The 20,948-nt window shown below is 44.2% G+C and overlaps 1 long non-coding RNA gene across 1 annotated transcript; it reads left to right on the top strand.

The window, feature by feature from the left end:
- Positions 1-7,156: 7,156 nt before the first annotated feature.
- Positions 7,157-19,010, top strand: LOC138157851 (uncharacterized). Its single transcript, XR_011167480.1, has 3 exons — positions 7,157-7,563; positions 18,289-18,398; positions 18,876-19,010. It is a non-coding gene; the product is annotated as an uncharacterized lncRNA (long non-coding RNA).
- Positions 19,011-20,948: the final 1,938 nt, after the last annotated feature.

Consider the following 20,948-nt stretch of genomic DNA (forward strand, 5'->3'; position numbering starts at 1 on the left):
GTATAACTCCTAACTTCCTACCTACCACTCCCAAGGATTGGGGGGGGGGTGCACACCATTGGCTAGAATCTCTGGGGAATGGGTCATCCCATTTCTTGAACCCACCCTGTTCCTCCAAATGAATCTGTCCCATGCACAAGAATTACCATTTCAAATCTCCAGGTGCTCATTTTTTTTTAGGTAAAACATGCAATCTTGAGAAAGAAAGCTTCTGAAGGTCTTGCTTCACCAGACCCTTTGTCAGAAATGTAGGAGAAGAAAGGGGCTCTCTTTGGGAACATCCTTTCTGAGCTCCTCATTGTACAACAGAGAAAATCGAAGCCCAGAGAGCAGGTGTCCCAGAGTCACAACATTAAAATTCCAGGCCTCAGAGGCTCATGTCACAGCTAGGTAGGAGAAGGTAATCATGCCTTTCTGCCTTGCAGATTCATCTTTCTCACCCATGTTCCAGTGGCTGTTGGGAAGCCAGAGGGCCATGCATGGGGCTTTTCCATCCCTCCCTGGAATCACTGATGGTACAAACATTTTACACAGGCTTGTAAGCCTGGAGGCTTCAGATTTTTGGGCAACCTTCTTTATCTTTATCTTCTGAGAATGATGGTAGTTTGGAACACAAATAGATCCAGTGAAATTTGAAATTCCCCCTTTCATATTACCCTAAAGTCACTGGAATGTTTTTGTGTCTGTTTAGCCCTTTGAGGTTTTACAGAAACAGAAAGGTCCCACCACCTTAATCATCATTCTCTTATTTTTAAAACCCAGTCTCAGAGCCATGATCTAAGGCAGAGAAATAGAATTTTAAGGGTTAGAGAAGATTCCCAAATGACCTCAGGCATTGATAGAATCAGAGTAGGGAGCAGACTAGAAAATTTCAAAGGTCCTTCTAGCTCCAGCATTCTGGGATCTGGACCAGTGGGTCTACAAATGTGGAATTTTACCATTTGCCCAAGGCATGGATGTGTATATTGTAATGGAATGAGTGTGGGGCTTGGAGTCAAGGACCAGCCTTGGCTCCCTGCTCTCTGTGTGACCTTGGCTTGAAAACTGGACTTAGAGGCAGAGCCCTGGTAGCTCCTTGCTACTATCTTTGTGACCTTGAATCAGACACCCTCTCAATGCAACTAGGGTCTCCAAGGCTGTAATTCACAGAGGAGTTGACAGTCTACAATCATTAGGGGGAATTCTATACATGGTGTCCCTCACTGAGATGAAATCCCAGCTCTAAAGCCATCTCACAAAAGAAAACAAACAAATAACAATGAGTTAATCACTTCATTTCCTAAGAGGAAGTTTTGATAGACTGAGGGAACCTGGAGGGACCAATAGAAGGAAAGGTGGCTATGGAAGGGGCTTGAGATTAGAAAGGAAGGATCTAGAATAAACAGAATTTGCCAGTTTTGCCCAGGACAGGCTCTAGTTATCAACACGTCAAGGACCAGTGATTTGTCTGTGGAGACCAATCCAGATCACCACCCATGTGTGACTTGGTAGGTCAATCAGAAAGAGCTCAGAGAGCCAACCAAGCAGTTTGCTTCTGGTCACCCTGTGAGTGTCAGAGGCAGGACTGGAGCCCAGGCCTTCCACCCTGCAAGTCCAGCCCTCTAGCCACTATAGGACACCACCTCCCTTTGCCCTGCTTATATTTCCTACTTTTAAAAATCGCCGTCAACGCACTGCCACTGACTGCAGAAGTTCCTATTGACCTACACTTCTTATTTCCATCTTATCTTATTTTTGTTTCTGCCTTTTGGCTTTGCACCATATTTGTTTCTGAATGTAGTCCTCTACTATGTCCCCTAGACATAGAGAATATAAATACAAGTAGTTAAGGCAAGCCTTGCCTTCAAGAAGCTTACCTTTTTGTGGGGGATGGGGAGGGAAGTGACTGTTAAGGAGGAGGAAAAGAGGAAGATCGGAGAGTTGAACTCTAAGTGAGGTGAAGCATGGCTGGGGCCCCTCCTGGAAGTGTGGTCAGGAGAGCAGGGCCTCAGAGTGAAGGGAGAGCGGGAGGAGAGTTGAGTTAGAGGTTGGTGGTGTCCTAGGGTAAGAACAAGGATGAGGAGAGGTTGTGAATTGAATTGCCTTGAGGTCCACCAAAGTGGTCAATCTCAGAGCTAGGATTTCAACCCAGCCTAGTACTTGGCAAAAGGGGCACCACCAAGCTGGGGCCACAAGGGGTTAATGACCTTTGCCAAGCAGAATTGTCACAAAAAGTTCATCCCCTCACAACTCTCTGAAGCTCAGACTCCCCCTTACACTCCTAGGCTGTCAGGAAGAAGCCTGATGTGTGGGGATAACTCCTTTAACATACTCTTAGAGTCTCACCTCAGTAGCCAATGAAGACTCCTCACAGCCTGCCCTGCATGAGTCAGAGGATACCTGTGTCTGCTCTGAAGTGGGGGAAGCAGGTTCCATCTCCCATCCCCAAGGGAGTGCTCTAACAGACTTTCTGAGTTCTTTCCAATATAGCCTCAGATCTCTATCAAGGAGAACCATGGTGAGGGTTACCTGTCCATTAGAATAAGAGATTGGTAATAGAGTTGCCACCATTTTCCTAAAATGGTGACCCTGAACCAGCATTTCAGTTGTCTTTCTAGACTCTGCATGTTGACATCTTCCCAGAGCCTTTCTGTCCCTTCAGGGACCTGAAGAGAGTTTGGAATTGCATGTTCTTTTTTGTCCTTTATTATAATGGATGGCTCTTGTAGGGTGGGGTGAGGCAACATTGGGAAGTATAAATGATATGAAAACCAAAATATTTATTAAAATTTATTTTTAAAAAAGCTACATGTTTGGGAAAGCACATACTATCATTGTGACATCAATATTCATTGGATTCAGTCATTGAACCAGATCTAAATTTGTCTAGCTGTACTGTCTTTCGGCCCACATCCTGCTATATTGTCCACAAAATATCTTGAGAGACTTTGTTAAATACTTTTTCCCCAGGGAGAAACAGTTTTCTAACCCACAGGATTAGGAAGTGAGACATATGGATGTTCAGGCATTTCAGTTTCTCACCGTTGTCTTGAAGATGATGTCTGGCATTTTTCTGATCCATAAAGATATGAGGCCTTCCCTGATTTCCCCATTTGTTAGTTCTGAACATTAGATCTCATTTTGTACATATTTTCTTTTTATCTTCGTATGCGCATTTTGTTTCCTCCAAGGAGGATAGAAGCTCCTCAAGGGCAACGATCATTTTGGTTTTGTCCTTGTATTCTCAGGCCTATCTCAGGGTCAACCCTCAATCAGTGCTTGAGGAGTGTTTGTTGAGTGAATTAATTGTGTAATCAATTAACTGAACAGATCTACCAAGTAAGTGTGCTCTTTCATTGAAATAAGGTGAGTGAAACAGGATTTCTGGCTCCCAAACCCAGAAACACCATTTTTCTCCTTCTGAACAGCATCTTCAAAGGGTTAGGGTTTGGCCAACACAGACAAGACTTTCTTTCTCCTTCCTCTCAAAATTTATTTTTCTGACCTAGACGATGAGGAAGCTTTGCTCTCTTGGTTCAGGCTTGTAGTTTCTTAAGCATTTATTGTCATTGAGAGTCCTCACATAAGGTCATTAGCTTTACTCATGACTGTCTTAAGAGCTGTTTCGCCATCTATTGTCCCTCTGAGCATGGAGAAGAGAATGGCTCTTGGCTGACATTCCAGGATTCCATAGATCTGTGAGATCAGAAGATCAGGGAATCACAGACTTTAAGCTAAAGAGACCAGCCAGGCCATCCAGGCCAATCCTTTTGTTTTACAGAGGAGGAAACTGAAGCCAGGCCCAAGGGTTTAACCAAACACTTTCTGAGATTCCCCCTCCCCCTTTTCTTTTGAGACCTGGAGTCCATGAACTTGTGTCTTAAAAAAAATTTTTTTTTATAACTGTATTTCAGTATAGTTGGTTTCTTTTACAACACTATGTATTTTATGCATTTAAAAATTCTTCTGAAAAGGGCTCTGTCAGCTTTACCAAACTCCCAAAGGAGTGAGATGACATAAAAAAAAATGTTAAGAAACCCTGATTTAGAACAAGATCAGGAGAAAGGATTTGAAGATTAGAAAAATGTTAGGATAACTGTCTGGAAACAAAAAAAAAAGATCTTCTTTTAAAAGCAAAAACAAACCTTGAGAATATTTTGTTCAGGGATTTCTGCAAGTTTTTGTGGATAGCTGAAGACCCTTCCAATCCTTATAATTATCATTTCAAATCCACCACACGCTCAAACTGAAGATAAATTTAGACTCATTGGTTAAGAAATTGATGCCAAGAAAGAGCTCATAGAAAAAGGAATCTGACAAGATTAGAAAGTCAGAGCACGGACTAGAGCCCCTGCTCCTAGCGGGGGCTGGCGGATCAGTGGAGTCTGAGAGTTCTGAGCTGGGGTGCGTCTGGAGACTATTAGTGTCTGCACTGTTTGGCACCAATATGGTGAGCCCTGGGTGGGTGGAGGACAAACAGGCTGCCTAAAGAGGGGCAAACCAGTAAAGCTAGGAAAAATATAGTAGACTAAAGCTTCTGCTATGATCAGTATTGGGATTAGGTCATGTAGCCACAAGTAGAACTTCCAGCTCAGATGAAACAGGGAGATAGGAAGGGTTGTACCCCTGTTTTAAATGAAAGGCATTAATAGCCCCATGGAAAGTCTCCACTCATGGGACCACCCTAGTTCAGGCCCTCATTCATTAGCTCCCATCTGGACTTAGAAAAACCTCTACATAGGATTTCCTGAATTCATCCTCTCCCCTCTCCAAACCATTCTTCACATTTGTCAAATTGATATTTCTTTAGGAAGTACAGGTTTCTCTGGGCATTTCTCCCTCTCTACAAGCAGATTTGGCTCCCTATTGCCTCTGTCTGTCAGTTTAAGCTCTTCACAATCCAACTGCAGGATTTGTCCATCTCTTTGCACATTCTTCTTGTTCCTACATTCTCTGCTCAAGCAAATTGCACTATTTGCTGTACTCTGCCCACGACATTCTGTCATCTCCCTTCTCTGTGACTGCACAGGTGTCTCCCTGACCTGGAGCGTACTCCCTCCTCACTGCCTCTTGGTGGAATCCCTTGCCTTCTTCAGGGCTTTGCTCCAGCACCTCTCCTATGTAACAGCTCTCCTCATTTCCCCGGTTAATGCCTTCTTCATTATTTGGAATTGATCCTGATGTATTTTGGACTGATGAATCTGTGTGCCTGTTGTTTTTTCTCAGGAGGAGATAAGCTCCTTAAAAGCAGAGACTGCTTCATGTACCTTTGTCTCTCCTGTACCTAGCACAATGTAAGTACTTAGTAAATGCTTATGGATTGGCTGGATAAAATTTGGAAGGAGTAAGAATTGCTAATCCACAATTTACTTCTCAGTTCAGTTACCTGAAGAGTTTTTCCTCCTAATTGACAACTCACTCTCCTACATTATTTTAAGGTTCTTCTCATAACAACCCTGTGGGGGTGAGCACCACAGATATTATTGTGTCCATTTTACTGATGAGGAAATTGAGTTTTAGAGAGGTGAGCAGTCAAAAAGCTGCGATCCAGATCTGCCCTCCTGTAATGGGAATGCAAATTTGGAAGATCTTCCCTGCCCCTAGGCTAAAGTGCACCTGAAGCCTGGAGTGGGAGGCTTGTTTTTCAGTAGATACTTTTTGATTGGCCAGTGGGTCAGTAAGGTTGTTACATTCTCTGAGCCAGGAGAAGGCTATATAAGCCCTGATGTGAGGCTTTGTTTTGGGGGCTCTCTTTGAGAAGTGTTCTGTGATTTGATATGGATTCTGGGAAGCCATTGTCCGGAGGCCCCCCCCCCGCCCCCCGCCTTTGAAAAATCCAGATGTTGAAAGCCAGATGTTGATTTGGTATGGATGTAATGGCTGGACAGTTTGGAAAGCTGTCTACTTGATCTGTTTCTGTCTTGATAATTCTGCCTGTATACTTTGAAGTTCGGGGTGCTGACCTTTTCCCCATGAACAAGGTAAATGATATATGTCTGACTGATTAAAGTAAGCTTGTTAACCCATTTTGAGTTGCTTTCCTTTAACAAAGCAGATCCAAGAACCTGTGGTGGCGGCAAACCCTGAGGACGCTTGGGGTGCTTGCTGCTACACCTCCCTTCAAAGGATTCTAGATTTGGAGCTAAAAGGGACCTTAGACGTCATCCCTCTCATTTTAAAGTTGAGGAAGCATCTGAGATGCAGAGAGCTTAAATGGGTTGAGGCAGGTCATAGAGGTAATCAGTGGAAGTGTTAGGATTTGAACCCTTCACCTCTGACTCCAAATCCAGCACTTCCCCCACTCTACCAGGCTGTCATCTTCTCCTGAGAGCATGGGTCTCCTTGGGTCTTTGGGTTTCATGTCATCGAGGCGATGCGTGTCATTTCTGTCCTTTTCTCGGCTTTCCTTTGAAGGCTCCTGCTTCTGTCAGTCACCCAGGGTTTCCCAGCTCCTCTGCAGAGGCCCTGGACGGAACCTCTTTGTTCTCAGTGTCTTTTGGGCTTGTGGTGGGTGAAGAGATTAGGCAGCCACATGTTTGGATCTTTGGTTTCAGACCGTGACAACACTCACCCTCCTCTAGAGGAAGTGTTTGTTGTCTTTAGAACCCTGATACTCATAAACACACAGACCAACTCTGGCAGGAAGGAGGTGCTTATTACCTTCACTTGTCCCTGGAATTGTGTAGAGGGAAGGGAGCCTGACACATGCCCAGGACGAAAGGTTACAGAGCGGACTAGACTTGGGGCTTGGAAGATCTGGATTTGAATCCTGATTCCGACACACACTAGCCATATGGGCCTTAGTACCCTCAGTGGCCAGAAAGTGCAATGGACCTCACAGACCATGGTAGCAAAAATCAAAGGTCTCCAGAAATGCAAGATACTGTCATTGTGAGTGATTTCTTGACCTTGGGTGGTGTCAGGTTTACTAACTTCCAAGTTTCAAGGGATTCTCATTGAACTATTTTCTGACCCTAGAGAGCTTACCACAGTTCTCTGCAAACAGTAAGTGCTTAATAAATGCCTCTATTCCTCATTCACTTTTAGAGGGGCCCTGCCCAAATGAGGGCTCTATCCTGGGCTAGGGGTATGGGAAGGCCTGTCCCTTCACTCTGTAATTGTTTCCTATCTGCCTAAGATGTGGTAAAGAAAAGAATGTTGGGCTGGTTACTGAGCCCAAACAAAGACTCTAATGACTTTTTCCCCCTTTGCTGTTTTGGAGTAAGGGGAACAGACTCCTGTGGGTTCCTGGATAGGGGAAGAGCCCTAGGCCTTCTTCCACCAGAGCCATCATGAAGCCAGTGAGCTCATGACTTCCTGGTCAGCCCTGGGGCCCAGGGGCATGGGGCCAGTTTTTGTTCCTGCCTTCTTTCCTTTAACCCAGGGCATTATAAGATTCCAGACAGTCAGAGGAACAGAGGTCTTGTGATTGGAGTCAAAGCAGGAATTTCTGAGTAGCTGAGTCTGTCAAGGAGCATTCCAATTGGCTCATCACAGGAGATCCATGGGGGCTCAGCCACCACATCCCACAAGCAAGGAAGTGTGACTCGACTCGTCCATTGTCTATGCCACACTTTGTTGAAGGTAAATGCAGCTGCTTTATGTCTGGGTTTAGTCTAACCAGGGATCGAGATGGTAAAGCAGAGTGTGCCCCCAGTCGGTGTAGGATGTGATTTTATTTCTGTTCTTGCTGTATCTTTCAGAAACTATCTGTTGTAAAAGCTAACTGATACTGATTGGGTTAAACGATATTGGGATGTTATCAATGGATCAACTAGTGGTACAGGGCAAATATCAACTATGGCTGGAAACGAGATTAAAGGAAGCATTGTGAATGGGCGCTGAAGCCAATAGAACAGGTCACAACTCCTCAGGTGCCCCTAGAACTTTGAAGGGCATTGACCTGAATCCTAAGTGTGAGTAACGTCAGTCATGTGGCTACACTCAGACGGAAGGGATTCCAGGCTTGTCACTATCCTGACGGAACTCCTCTGGAATTTATCTAGCTTATCAACCTCTTTCTTAAAGGGTGGTCCCTAAACACATTTCTAGAGAAGATGGATCCTCGTGATAATGGATTGTCTAACAGTAAAGGAGGCAGGTGGTATAGGAGACTGAGTGCTAAACTGAGAGTCAATAAGATCTGAGTTCAAATCCTTCCTCAGATGTAGGCCCTTATTATGGTAATAGGATTCCATTCATCAGTGCAGCTGACATAGATACACAAGAGTGGGACATGTAATCCAAAGGGAGTTCACATCATCAGAGAAAATCCAGGCAGGAGTGTGTAGCCAATAGGACAGAATTGGCCGCAGCAACTAGAGATCAAGGATAGTGTACTTAATGGGAAGGTGGTGGAGTGGGGCATGGACTGGAATGGGAAACCTGGCCTCGAGTAACTAAGAATGTTGGTCAGGGAACCAAGGCAGAGACAGACCATTGCAGTATATTGGAAACACCAATGGATCTTAGATTTTTAATCTAATCTAATTTGATTTTTAATCTAAAAATACTGAGAATTTGGTCTGAAAAAGGACATGGCACCAGAAGGCCTGTACCATTCACTAGCTTTGGACTTTGGGCCAGTTACTGGGCCTTGTTAAGTGTTAACTCCCTCATCTACAAAACAATCTCTAAGGTTTCTTCTGACTCTATGAATCTGGGGGGGGGGTGTCTCATTTTGGGAAAGGGGTACAAAGCAGGAGTTCTGTCAAAGGGAACAATACAAGAGCCCAATTACTAGAAGTGTGCTAAGGTTGAGAGCTCCATCACAGGGGACAAGAGAAGAGCCTATCAGCATGTGTGAGAAGTCAGAGCAGGGCACAAGCAAATGTGACTTCACTGGGTTACCAGTCTGGGACCTACTGGCCAAGGGTCCCTTGTATTCCACCTGCCGAGGACCAGCTCCATCCCAGTGTGGAGAGAAGGACCAAGCACATAGAAGCAGCTCCAGGTCTGAACATGGGAAAGCCTCAGGGACAGCAGACTGATCTGCTCACAGCTTTACCTTGGAAGTAGGAAGAGAATTGGAATAGATAAAAATAAGTACTAAATAGTAACCATGAAAAGGAAATTTTGGGTTAAATGGGTGGGAAAGGTGATGAAAAAAGAGATTTGTCTTCAATCTACAAACCAACAAGCATTTATTAAGGTTTACCATCTTCTAGTCCCTGGGCACTATCCTTATCTTGGCAAATATTGACAAGGGGGCTTATGCTCTAATTCTGGAGACAATGTATGTAAACCACCTGTGTACAATTAACTAGGGGGGAGGCACAAGCAATAGTGAGGACCAGGAAAGACCGTAGAGGAGGTACTCTTTGAGCTGATGCTTAAAGGATTCCAGGAAATCTGAGAATCAGAGGTCAGGAGGGAAAGCATTTCTGGCATGGGGACAACCATGGAAGGCTTGATGGAAGATGGAGCTTGGCATGGGAGGAAGAGGAGGGAGGCCGCACCTTCTGGATTGTCAAGTATGTGCAGGAGAGTAGTATGTTAAAAGTCTGGAGAGATAGGGAGAGATTAGGAAGAGCTCTAAATGTCAAACGACTGAATTTACGTTTGATCCCAAAGGCAGCAGGATGCCCATGGAGTTTATTGAGTGACATGATCAGACTTGGCTGTAGGAAAACCCTTTGGAGGCTGTGTGGAGAATATCCAAAGGGAGAGAGATTTGAGATGAGGAATCCAATTAAAAGGGCACCAGGCAGAAGGTGATGAGGACCAGAACTGGCTGTGTGAGTAGAGAGGTGCTGTAGAAAGTCATTACAATTTGACAATTGATTGGATATTTGGGGTGAGAAAGGTTTCTGAGTCTGAGAACCTGGAAGGATGATGGTGCCCTCAAGAGTTACAGGTAAGTTCAGAAGTGAAGGTGAGTTTAGGGAGAAAGATAGTGAGTTCTGTTATGAGCATGTTCAGTCTGAGATACCTATGGACCATCTGGTCCAAAATGTCTGATATGCTCTAGGTAATATTGTGTCAGAGATCAGGAGAGAGGCGAGGGCTAGGTAAGGAGATCTGGGAATCATGTACATAGCAGTGACCATCGGACGTGTGGGAACTGGTGAACTCCCTGAGACAGCACAAAGAGAAAAGAACTGAGGGCCTAGGGATAAAACCTCGGGAATTCCCCCAAGAGGCACAGCAGACAAAGCAGGGGACCTGGAGTATGGACCTGCTTCCAACCCTTACTAGCTGTGTGACTCTGGGTAAGTCACAAAACTTGTTCAGCCTCAGGTCCTCATCTGTGGCCTAACTCACAGGATTGTTGTATCATATGAGTTAACATGTCAAAGATACTTTGCAAACCCTCCAATGCCTGTGTAAATGCTAGTCATTTTTATTATTATTAATAGGGTTGAAGAAGCAGCACAGGAGACTGAGGAGTGGTCAGACATGTAGGGGGAGAGCCAGGAAAGAAGAGTGTGAGGGAAACCCAGAGAGGACAGAGTATCCAGGAAAGGGTGGCCAATAGAACCAAATGTCGAAAGACCCAGAAGGATGAAACCACAGCAGGGACCATTGGTTTGGACCCTTAAAAGGTCATTGGAAACTTTGAAGAGACCAGTTTCTGTGGAGTAATAAGCCTAGGATCCTACCTGTTTAAGGTGGGTTTTCTTTGGAACAGTCTATGATTTTATTGGCATAGGCAACAACGCCTAATAACGAAACTCCCTCTGCTAATCCAGACCAGCATCTGCTAAGCTTATAGCATCAGAAAGTTCCCTGAGGCACCAAATAGTAAGTGATTTGTCCAGGGTCATCGGGCCAGAGGCAAGACTTGAACCCAGATTTAGTGGCCATCATGATATCTGCTATAGCCTAAAGCCTCTTGGGTATTTCTTTCCTTGTCACCCTAAGATATAGACTGTTGTGGAATGCTAGAAAGAAGGAGCTTTGTCCTGGCAAATAAAAAGATAGGATGGTCCTTCGGGTTGTCTTTCCGGAGCCAAGAAATTCCATTCCTTAAACATAGCAGGCCAACTGCATGATTTGCTATGTCCCCAGCCTGCTTCAAACTCAATCAGAATTGTGGGTAAAAAGAATAGTCTATTTCTCCCTTAACCCTTCAGTGGTGACCAGTCAGAATTCCTCAGAGCACTTGCATAAAAGAGGCCTCTACACTCTTCCTTGACTATCTCCAGAGTTTCCAGGTGAGTTTCCATTGGCATGGGGACAGGCAAACCATTATATTCATCTCTCAGCAAGATTGTGGTATAATAGAAACATTAATTCTAGAGCCAAAGGGCCTGGACTCAAATCCTGCCTACTTGTGTGGCCTTGAGCAAATGACCTGATTGCCCTGGATCTGCTTCCATATTTGTAAAGTGAGGGGATTACACTAAGCATCTCCCATTTCTACACTGTTCACTGGCTGTTCCCTGTAACTTGAATATATTTCCCCTGATACTTCTTGGAATCCCTCAAGTCTTTCAAAACTCTACCCAATAACCCCCTTCTCTATGAAGCTTTTCCTGATCTCGGCCTCCCTTTTCCCCTCCCCCCCAGTTAATAATGACTTTTCCCCCACAAAAAATTTAGTCTTTATCGCCACGGCTTGCCATAGTAAATGGCACATAGTAGCCAATGAATATTTGTTGATTTGACTAATTGAACCTCTGATGCTAAGAAGGAAAAGGTTTTCACAGCAGATCCTCAGACCCCATTTGCCTTGTGTCCCTGGGTGACCCTGGGGAAATCCCTGCCACTCTGGCCCTTGGTTTCCCCATCTGTAAAATCAGAGGGTCAGACTAGATGCACACCAAGGTCCCTTCCTGCTCTCAGTCTTTGACCTGATGACTCTTGCTTTCCATTATTTCATTCTAGCCTCTTGGACTAAATACCCTCACACAGGATTGTTTAAGAAAACTATTTTGTAAACCTTCAAATGGCCTAGAAACGTGAGCCAGCATAATCTAGGCTCCTTGTCAGAGGCTTCCTTTAGAGCTCCTAAATGATGGATGCTCTGGTGTGGGGTTTGCTTACTTATTTTGGGTAACGTTCTCAATTTCTTTTTATTTTAGTGAGTTATTGATGACTTGTTTTTACAAAACAACCAGCCTTTCCTGCTCTCCCCCTGCCTGCTTCAAGCCCAATAAGCCCCTTCCCCATGAAGCTTCTCTGGAATTAAGACTTCTCCTGTTACCAAAGAAAAATGGCTAAGTCAAAACAATTGCTATTGTTGAATTGTTTCAGTCGGGTCTGACCCTTCCTGACTCCATCTGGGGCTTTCTTGGTAAAGATACTGGAGTGGTTTGCCATTTCCTTCTCATTTTACAGATGAGGAAACCGAAGCAAACAGAGGTAAAGTGACTTGCCCAGGGTCACATAGCTAGTAAATGTCTGAGGCTGGATTTGAGCTGATAAAATGAGTCTCCCTCACTCCAGGCCTGGCATTCTATATACTGAATTTCTTCCAAAAAATGCAGTAGGTTATATCAATAAAGGTTATACTTATTGTAGGTTGTTTTCAATAAAGGGGGTAGGGAGTCTAATCACCTTCCCCTAAGAGGAAGGAGATATTCTAACAGCAACAAAAATAAAAATAGTTGCCAGCAGGAGGAGGTCTACAAAACACTTTACACGTTAACTTATTCAATCCACCTGTTTTCTGTTCTCTAGGATCAATATTACTTCTTGTCTTGTGCTTTTCCCCCATCAAAAGTTGTTCATAACCACTAGGCCATCGTTACTTCACAGTTGTTGGATGTTATCAGACAAGAAGTAGGGCCTGTCTACCATGTTTGCATAGAATATTGGATACTAATTGCATACTATTTGGATGAAATTCTGAATATCCCAAATGCACATCTAATTTCAATTTGATATTCAAAGTCAGAATTATTAAATGCTCTCATGGTATGGAAATATAAACAGTGTGATGAACAGTTCAATGAATATATCATTCCTTGTAAACACATTCCATATATAGCCACCTGCACGGATATCAATGGTGTGACTGTTGGGAGTGTGTACCAAGATAAATCCTGCCCTTTGTTCTCCCCTTATACCTCCTTGAAAGTTAACAGCCTTGAAGCAGATGGGTGGATGGGGCCTAGTCCTGTACTCATATCTCATTTAGATTGCAGAGATCTTTGTCTAGATAAGAGACCTGTGCTTCCTTCTGGCCAAGGAGAGTTCTGAGGGTAGCTGGGCCTGGCACTTTCCCTCTTCCCTGTCAGCTAATTAAAGATCTGTTCAGTGAGTGCAGAATAGTCTGATTTGATAAGATGAAAAGATTAACAAAGGAATCCTTTGTAGGCTGTTTTCAGAAGGAATCGAGCATGAATGCCCTCAGTTTTTGATCTTTGTGGAAAGGTTGAAAAGTTTGCTGTTGAAAGGTTATAGTCAATAAAGTTGGCACATTTTTACATTTATCACATTTATAGTTCCCTTTGAAATAAATCCTAAGGTTTCCCAACACAGAGCTCTAACTATCAATTCTTGTGCCAGAGGTAAGCATCACAAAATGTTCTGAGGCAAAGTCAAAAGGGGGGGAGGCAGAGTACATGAGGAGGGACCTTAGACTTGACAGAAGGCCTCGATGTGTATGTAGGGTGATGGGGACTTTAGAAAACTAAGCTGCTGGTTAGTAGGGGTCAGGGAAACAGGACACCAGGAAGAAAGAGCAGGAGAGAAAGTAAGGTCAAGTCAGGTTTAGTGAGGAACTCACCTTGATCCCAGCTCCTAGGGATAATTATTTTTGCTAACTAGACACCAAGGTCATTGTTTCTATCTGCTGAAACAGTTTAAGTGTCCTTAGCCCCCTCTAAATTTCTGTGCCCTGGGGCAAATCCCCTATGACCCTACACTAGCTGCCCTTCAGGTTGCCAAATGTCTTTGCCAGAGAAGTCCAAGCTGATGTCTGCCACTGAAATGACAGAAAAAAAATACTAAAAGCTATGTCATGTAGAGAATTTATCTGTAAGTGGAGACTGGTTTATTTGTTGTGTTCAAGGAAATATTCTGCAGAACGTAATGGGATGGGACTACAGATGCCTACAGGAAGCAAAGAGGGAGGGAGAGGGCTGACGGCTCCTGCTGCTGATACTGCTTAGAGCTCTATTAACATGATATCAAGAGGTGAATTGAGCCCATCTAAGTCTACAATGCTGTGTCCATCTCTAGGGGAAAGTACACCAAGCCCTCAGCAAAAGCACAGCGACAATGAAGCCACCTCATTTTCTTTGGGGAACAGCAATAAACACATGCAGTGGGATAGTCCTCCATGACATAGCAGAATACTTTTTCAGGGATGCACCTGTTTTCCTGCCCCAGGAATATCTCTGTAAGCAAATGATCTCTAATGGCTTCCTTCAAGGCTCATCAGTGAAATCTGTCACCTTCTGCTCTGAGACTCCAAGGCAATTACCCTATTTATGTACTTGTCTCCCTCATTGGAATGTAAGCTCCCTGAGGGCAGGGCCTAGTTTGCCCCCTAGGCCTCCCCAAGTGCCCAGCACACTCGGAGAAGGCTTTATAAATGCTCATTTGTGAGTTGATTTGGCAACAGGAATTCTTTCTCTACACACATGCTTTTTCCTCTGGGGAATTGCAAGAAAAATCGTTCCTTTGAGGTATAGTGATCCTCAGAGGTAGTTCCAGAGTATCCTGGGGCTGGAGGCAATAGAGAACAATGTAATTACCAACAGAATCCATGATGGTCTTTGGAAATGCATGCACACACGCACACACACACACACACACACACTCATATTTATCTGCAGCTCTGGCCCAAAACAAATAGATTCCATGGAAATTACAGGCTTTCTTTTAGCTGAGACTGTTCAGATGTGTCTAGGAACATGTTCTATAGCTAACGGGGGAAAAAAGCAAAAAGGCAAATTGAATCCATGTGTAGAAGCGGGCTGGGCTGTGGGTGGGCTGTCGGGAAACTTGGGTCCTCAGAGCAGGAATCAGCTGGGTCACGAATCCGCACACACGAGACTCATAGGAAGCCTGACAGCTTCGGGTGAGAATATCTAATTAGGAAAGAAAACCTTAGTGTTTGTTCCCTCCCTTGCAATATTCCCTCCATGCCCAGAAAAATGGCAGCCAGGGCCAAGGTATATGGCATCCTCTCCCTGTGTCTGTGGCTAAGGAAAGACAGGCACACGCATGCACACACTTCCATAAAACACACAAGGCACCCTTTGAGACAGAGAAAACAAGCTTTTCTTTGGGGAGGAGGGAGAACCCATCAGTTGGGGGCATGACTTTCCCTGTTGAGGTCAGAACTTCAGCCCTTTAATCCTGGTCCTGCCAGAGGCTGCTGCTGGGACACTGGACATGTCATTCATCCCACCTTTGTGGGTCAGGGACAACACGCCCAATGCCAGGAAACCTCATTTCACAGACTGTGATATTGTATGCAATGATTCATTTCAGTGAAGCTCTTAGCAAATGTTCAACACTGAACAGCCTTATTAATCTTTTTTTTTAACCCTTTTGGATCTTTGGCTGAGCCTTCCTGAGACATGCCTTTATTCTTGGTAAATGTGTTTGCTTGGGCATGTGTCTTTTCCTCCTATGAAATATATAGCCCTTGAGGTTGGAGGGCTTTTTGATTTTGCTCTGCATGCCCCAAACCTAACATATAGGAGACACATTATATATACTTCTTGAATCTGGTTCAGGAAGATCTGGGTTCAAATCCTGCCTCTGATAGTTACTACAAGTGACTTAGCCTCTCTGACCTCAGTTTCCCTATTCATAAAATGGACTCTGTGACTGTGGTGAGGCTTAAATGATAGAATGAATGCAGATTGCTTTTCAAACTTTTAAACTGCACATGACCTTCCATTTACCATCTCTGCACCTTTGCAGTGGTCATGCCCCATGTCTGGAAAGCTCTCCTTCCTCCTCTCTACCTCCTGGCTTCTTTCTCTGGCTTCCTTCAAGACTGAACTCAATGCCCCCATTCTACGAGATACTGTTCCTAAGTCCCTTCCCTACCCCAGGATCCTTCCCTCTGAGGTTACTTTCCATTTATCATATCTATGATAAATAGATTTCATATCATACATACTATAGCTGTGTGCATTACCTGTATCCTTAGGACATACAACCATATACAGACACACAAATGAACACGTAAGATAATACATAGAACAGGCATGTAAGTTATACATACACATATAAGATACATGCAAGGTACTTATGTAATTGGACTTGTAAGATGCATATGTATGTAAGATACATATATAATTGGACTGTAAGACAGGTTGTATACATGTATATATGTATCGTCTGTGTCTAGTTATATTGGTATCTTTCACATATATGAACATATATGATACAGGCATGTATTATATGCATCAGTATCTTGAATTCTAATTATATGTATGTATCTTACATGTAGACCTCTGTATGTGTATGTGTATGTGTATCTTATAAGCCCAGTTGTAATCGTGTTCATGTCCCCCATTAGGATGTGAGCTCCTTGAGGGCAAAGACCATGTGTTTTTGCCTTCTTTGTATCCCTAGTCCTTAGCACAATGCTAGAATGAATACATGCATGAATGAATGAAAAATAACTTATAAAGTACATATTGTGTCCCAGGCACTGTGGGAAGCCTCAGCTGATGGTTACTTAACCTTATTTTCCTTTTCCTTTACATTTTATTGCTGCCCTTTGGTTTGTTTATTTTTTTACACCACTCATTTCCTCATGTCACATGCATGCACGCACACAGACACACAAACAGGTACACACACACACGTGCACACCCATCGATCCCTGCCCTACAACAAAGAAAAACAGTTCAGCAATGCCATCCAATGAGGGACAGGCATCACCCCGCCCATGCCATACTCCTACGGATCTGATGGAAAGGAGGTTTGGCTCCCATATGTCATAGACAGAAATCTGATCTGGGTTCTGGCCCACTCTGTCTTCCCAAGGAAAGGGGGATTTCTGCCTTTGTTGGGACCAAGAGGAGTCCTTTCCTGAACAGTCCCCAAGAGGAAGATTGGGCTAAAATTCTATTTCTCTGCTGCTCATCAACTACAAGTAGTCTAGGGATACAATAGGTTCAGAGCTTATTTATTAAAGTAATCAACATAGATTAGGGCAGACAATAGAACACACACAAGCAAATGCTATTTTTGTCTTGGGAGCAAGATAAAAACACAGCTCAACCAACAAGAAAATAATAGGGGGAGGGGGAGCTTTTAGGGAAGCTCTCTGGGTCATCTCTGAGGTTGTAAGTCCTAGAAGTCAGAGGCAGGCTTCTACCCATGGAGATCTCCAGACCACCATTCCAAGGTCCACACTTGCCTTTCCCTGTCGCATCCTCCAATTATCTGAAGAAGTCCCTTCTCTGCCCACCCAAGTACACAGCATTGTGGTTCTGCATTCTCTGAGTCAGTCATGTCCCCTGACTCATAAGTATGTGTCCCCTGACACATAAGTAGTACAGCACGGTCACAGGGTTATCCAAGTGGGAAAAGGTATTACATTCCAAATCCATAGGTTTCCATTTCTTTCTTGAGGGGAGTCTGTTCTTTAGGACTAGGACTGCCCTCCTACATATTATTCAATGCTGATAAGATTTAGAGACATAAGGAACCTTATGAGTCTTCTCGTCCAATGATTTTACATTTTACAGATGAGGAAACTGAGGTACAGAGAGGGGTGGTAGAATCCTAGTTAGAGCTCTGGACCTTGAGTAGGGAGAGACCTTGAATCAAATCCCACTTCTGACACCTGCTAGCAGTGTGTCCGTGGGTGAGTCATTTAAATTTTCTTGAACTTTAGTTTTCGAATTTGTAAAAGGAGAGGAATTGTTTCTGTAATGATACCTCCTTTGCATGGATATTGTAAGGTATGTACATTCTTTTTTGCAAGCCTTAAGGATATTTATAAATGCCTGCAATTATTATGATGTTCTGACTAGCCCAAGGCTACAGTAATAGTAATGAGGAGAAGCAGAATTCATAGGATCAGAGCACTGTGGTGGAAAAGCTGGAAAGGAGGTCAGTAACCATCTAACGGCCTCACCTCTTTGTTTTACATAGAAGGAGGCTGAGGAACATTAAGCGACTTGTCTGAGGTCACACAGGTAGTAGATGACTGAGCTGAGATTCATACTCCAGTACTCTAAGGGCAGATCTACGGTTCTGCCCAACACGTCCTCCTCTCCCTGATCTTAGGGCCCTTTTCATGAAAATGGACACATCCCAAGTGACTCAGATGGAACTAAATGGCCGTGTCAGTAGGTTTTTTAAATAATCCGCTTTTTTAAAAATAAAAGAACCAAAAGGAAATCAACTTTCCCCAAACCTGAAATGGCTCCTGTATTTCAGAAGCGTGAGGGGAGAGCTCAACCATCAATGCCGTCCTGAAAAGAGATGCCAAAGGGAAGCCCCCTGAAGAAGCAGCAGCCAGGTCACCTGTCAACAGGTTTCACTTCATGGTTTGTTTTTTGTTTTTTAACAAGGGGTAATACAAACAAAGGATTTGAGTTTTTACAGGAAGTATCAAATAACTTGGGTGGTATAAGAATGTGCCCCCCAACAAGAGACTGAGGACAAGAGGTCATGTTGCCCCTTTGCCATATCAGACCCGTGACACATTCACCCAGTGGCCAGATCAGTGGAAATCTATCCATTCCATCTAGCCAGGAAATAACACTGAACCCTGGCCAACAGAACAAAATCTGACCTCACACAAAACTGGCCGTTGGATTTTGATTCCATGAGGGGATCCTAGTCCCTAATTACAGACAAATTGGTGACTAAACAAAGATCTCTTGGTGGCCAACAAACAAAGCCCACAGCTGATTGGCAGATGGAGGTTTGACGGGGAAAGAACTGTTGTTAGCACTGAAGTCAAAGGGCTGGGGTGCAATCTGGTTCTATTCAACCTTGGATATGTTTCTTCTCCTCTCTAGGACTCAGTTTACTCATCTATGAAGTGAAGAAGGTGGAACAGATGACTTCCAAGGTCCCTGCCAACCTGAAAATTGTGACCTGCAATCTTCCTAATTAGCCAGTCAGAAATGAATAAAATACACTTAAAGACCAGATTCTTATTTATTCTTTCTTCTTAGAGTTGTTTAGCAGAGAGAAGCAGTTCTAGACACAAGGACTGACTTCAGTTGCTCCCCAGGTCCTGTTAAGAAAGCCACCTCTTTGAGAAAGGGGTTCTCAACCTTGAAGTCAGTGAATTGGGGCTTTTAAAAAATGTTGACAATTGTGTAATTGATATCCTTTATGATAGCAAATATTTAATTTTATGCATTTACAAACATGATTTTAGGAGGTGATTCAAAGCTTCAGCAGGCTGCCAAAGGGTTCTTTAAAAAGGTTTAAAATGGCATATATACATATATATTTAAAAATGTGTGTATGTATATATATATATATATATATGTAAACTATGAGAAACTATGAGTATATATGTGTGTAAACAGCTTTAATCTTGGTCCTCAAAGCTTCTTGGCCCATAAGCATATAGTAAGTGTTTAATAAATGTTTATTGTTGAATAAAAACCATTGCCCAGGATCAGTGCTCACTGTTCTTGGTCTGGGGTTAGGGAGACAGGGAAACTGCTGCCTTAGAAAGTACAACCTGTTGTGGGAGCAGGAGAGGAAGACCCCCTTCTTGTTGACCCTTGTCCCTAACCTAGGGCCCACAAAGAGGGCGCAGAAGGAATCAGAAGCAGGGAGTCCTTGAAGACACCAGACCCAGGACCTGAGGCTGGCAGGCCAAACCGGAATTCTGGTCCTTCCTGTTGTCACGCTATGGAATTCCTCGTAATGGGAGGCAGACTCCCAAAGCAGAGAGTCAGACCCGGCCCTGACAAAGCTGTCCTCTGGCTATGATGGTTGGCTGTTTGTGAGGACAGCTGGAGACCATCCTTGTTCCAGGCCTGTACAATGTGTGTTGGGGGTGGAAGGGCTGGCTTCCTTCCTGTGCTGGAACACAGCTGACTTTAGGAAACAGCCCAACTTCTCATTTACAAACCAAACCTGTTGTGCAAATCACCTGCATGGCGTGACCCGGCCATCCTCTGACTCCAAAACAGGCAAGAAGTGAATCTAGGAGAGTGAGAACAGAGCAGCCCTCCCCCAACCCGCTTTGTCTGGCTGACTGACTGACTTTGGGGAGCAGGCCCTTAGCTTATGAGGGACAGCTACAGTTCCTATGCCCCATCCTCACCCAGTCTGCAACGTTCTCTCTTCTCAATTTCTCTACATCTGGACAAGTTCAAGCTCTCCTTTGGGCCTCCCTTCTTCCATCTGCCCTGCTTTTGGCAGAGTATTAGGCTAGGCCCTGGGGCCAGGGGTAGGGCCAGATCTTCAATGATGCCATCAATATGGGGAACTCTGGTGAGGAAACTCCCCTTACCAGTGCAAGACAGTGCCTTCCCTCCCACTTACACTCTCCAGGAGTTGCCTGGAGCACTGAGAGATGAAGTCAATTGCCCAGTGTCAGAGGCAAGATGGGAGCTCAGTGTCTCTGGCTCTGACTTGAGCATGACATGTGGCCATAGGCCCTGGGGATATTCTCAAAATGCTCTGCCGGATCTCTGGTCTCATTGATGGGCATGGCCTTCAATGATGTAGATCTCACCCCGTGCCTGTCTCTCCATGTCTTCGCATAAATTCTCCATAGAGGCCCTTCCTACATTTTGAGAGCCTTCTTCCATGTTCAGGAGGATACCAGGTGAACCCCAACCTGTCTTCTTTCTTCCCTCTACACTTCCTAACTCCTTGTCTTTGCTCTCTGAGCACTCTAGTCTTTCAAATCTCTTAACCACAAGACTCTGAAGGACATTGGAATGAAAAAGGAAGGCTTCTGGGTCAAGAATAAGTCTGAGATGCTTCAAAGGACTTTCAGCCAGGGCAATCCAACCTGCCCTTCTCCTGTTTGCTTCTGGGTCTGTCTCAGTGTCCATTTCTGGTGTCTGTCCAGGGGAGGGGAAGGAACCCCTTGGGTTATTTCCCCAGTTAAGAATCAT

This window comes from Petaurus breviceps, unplaced genomic scaffold, assembly GCF_028583685.1.
Source record: "Petaurus breviceps papuanus isolate PSGF00001 unplaced genomic scaffold, PetGlider_PUasm1.0 173, whole genome shotgun sequence".
Classification (NCBI taxonomy): Eukaryota; Metazoa; Chordata; class Mammalia; order Diprotodontia; family Petauridae; genus Petaurus; species Petaurus breviceps.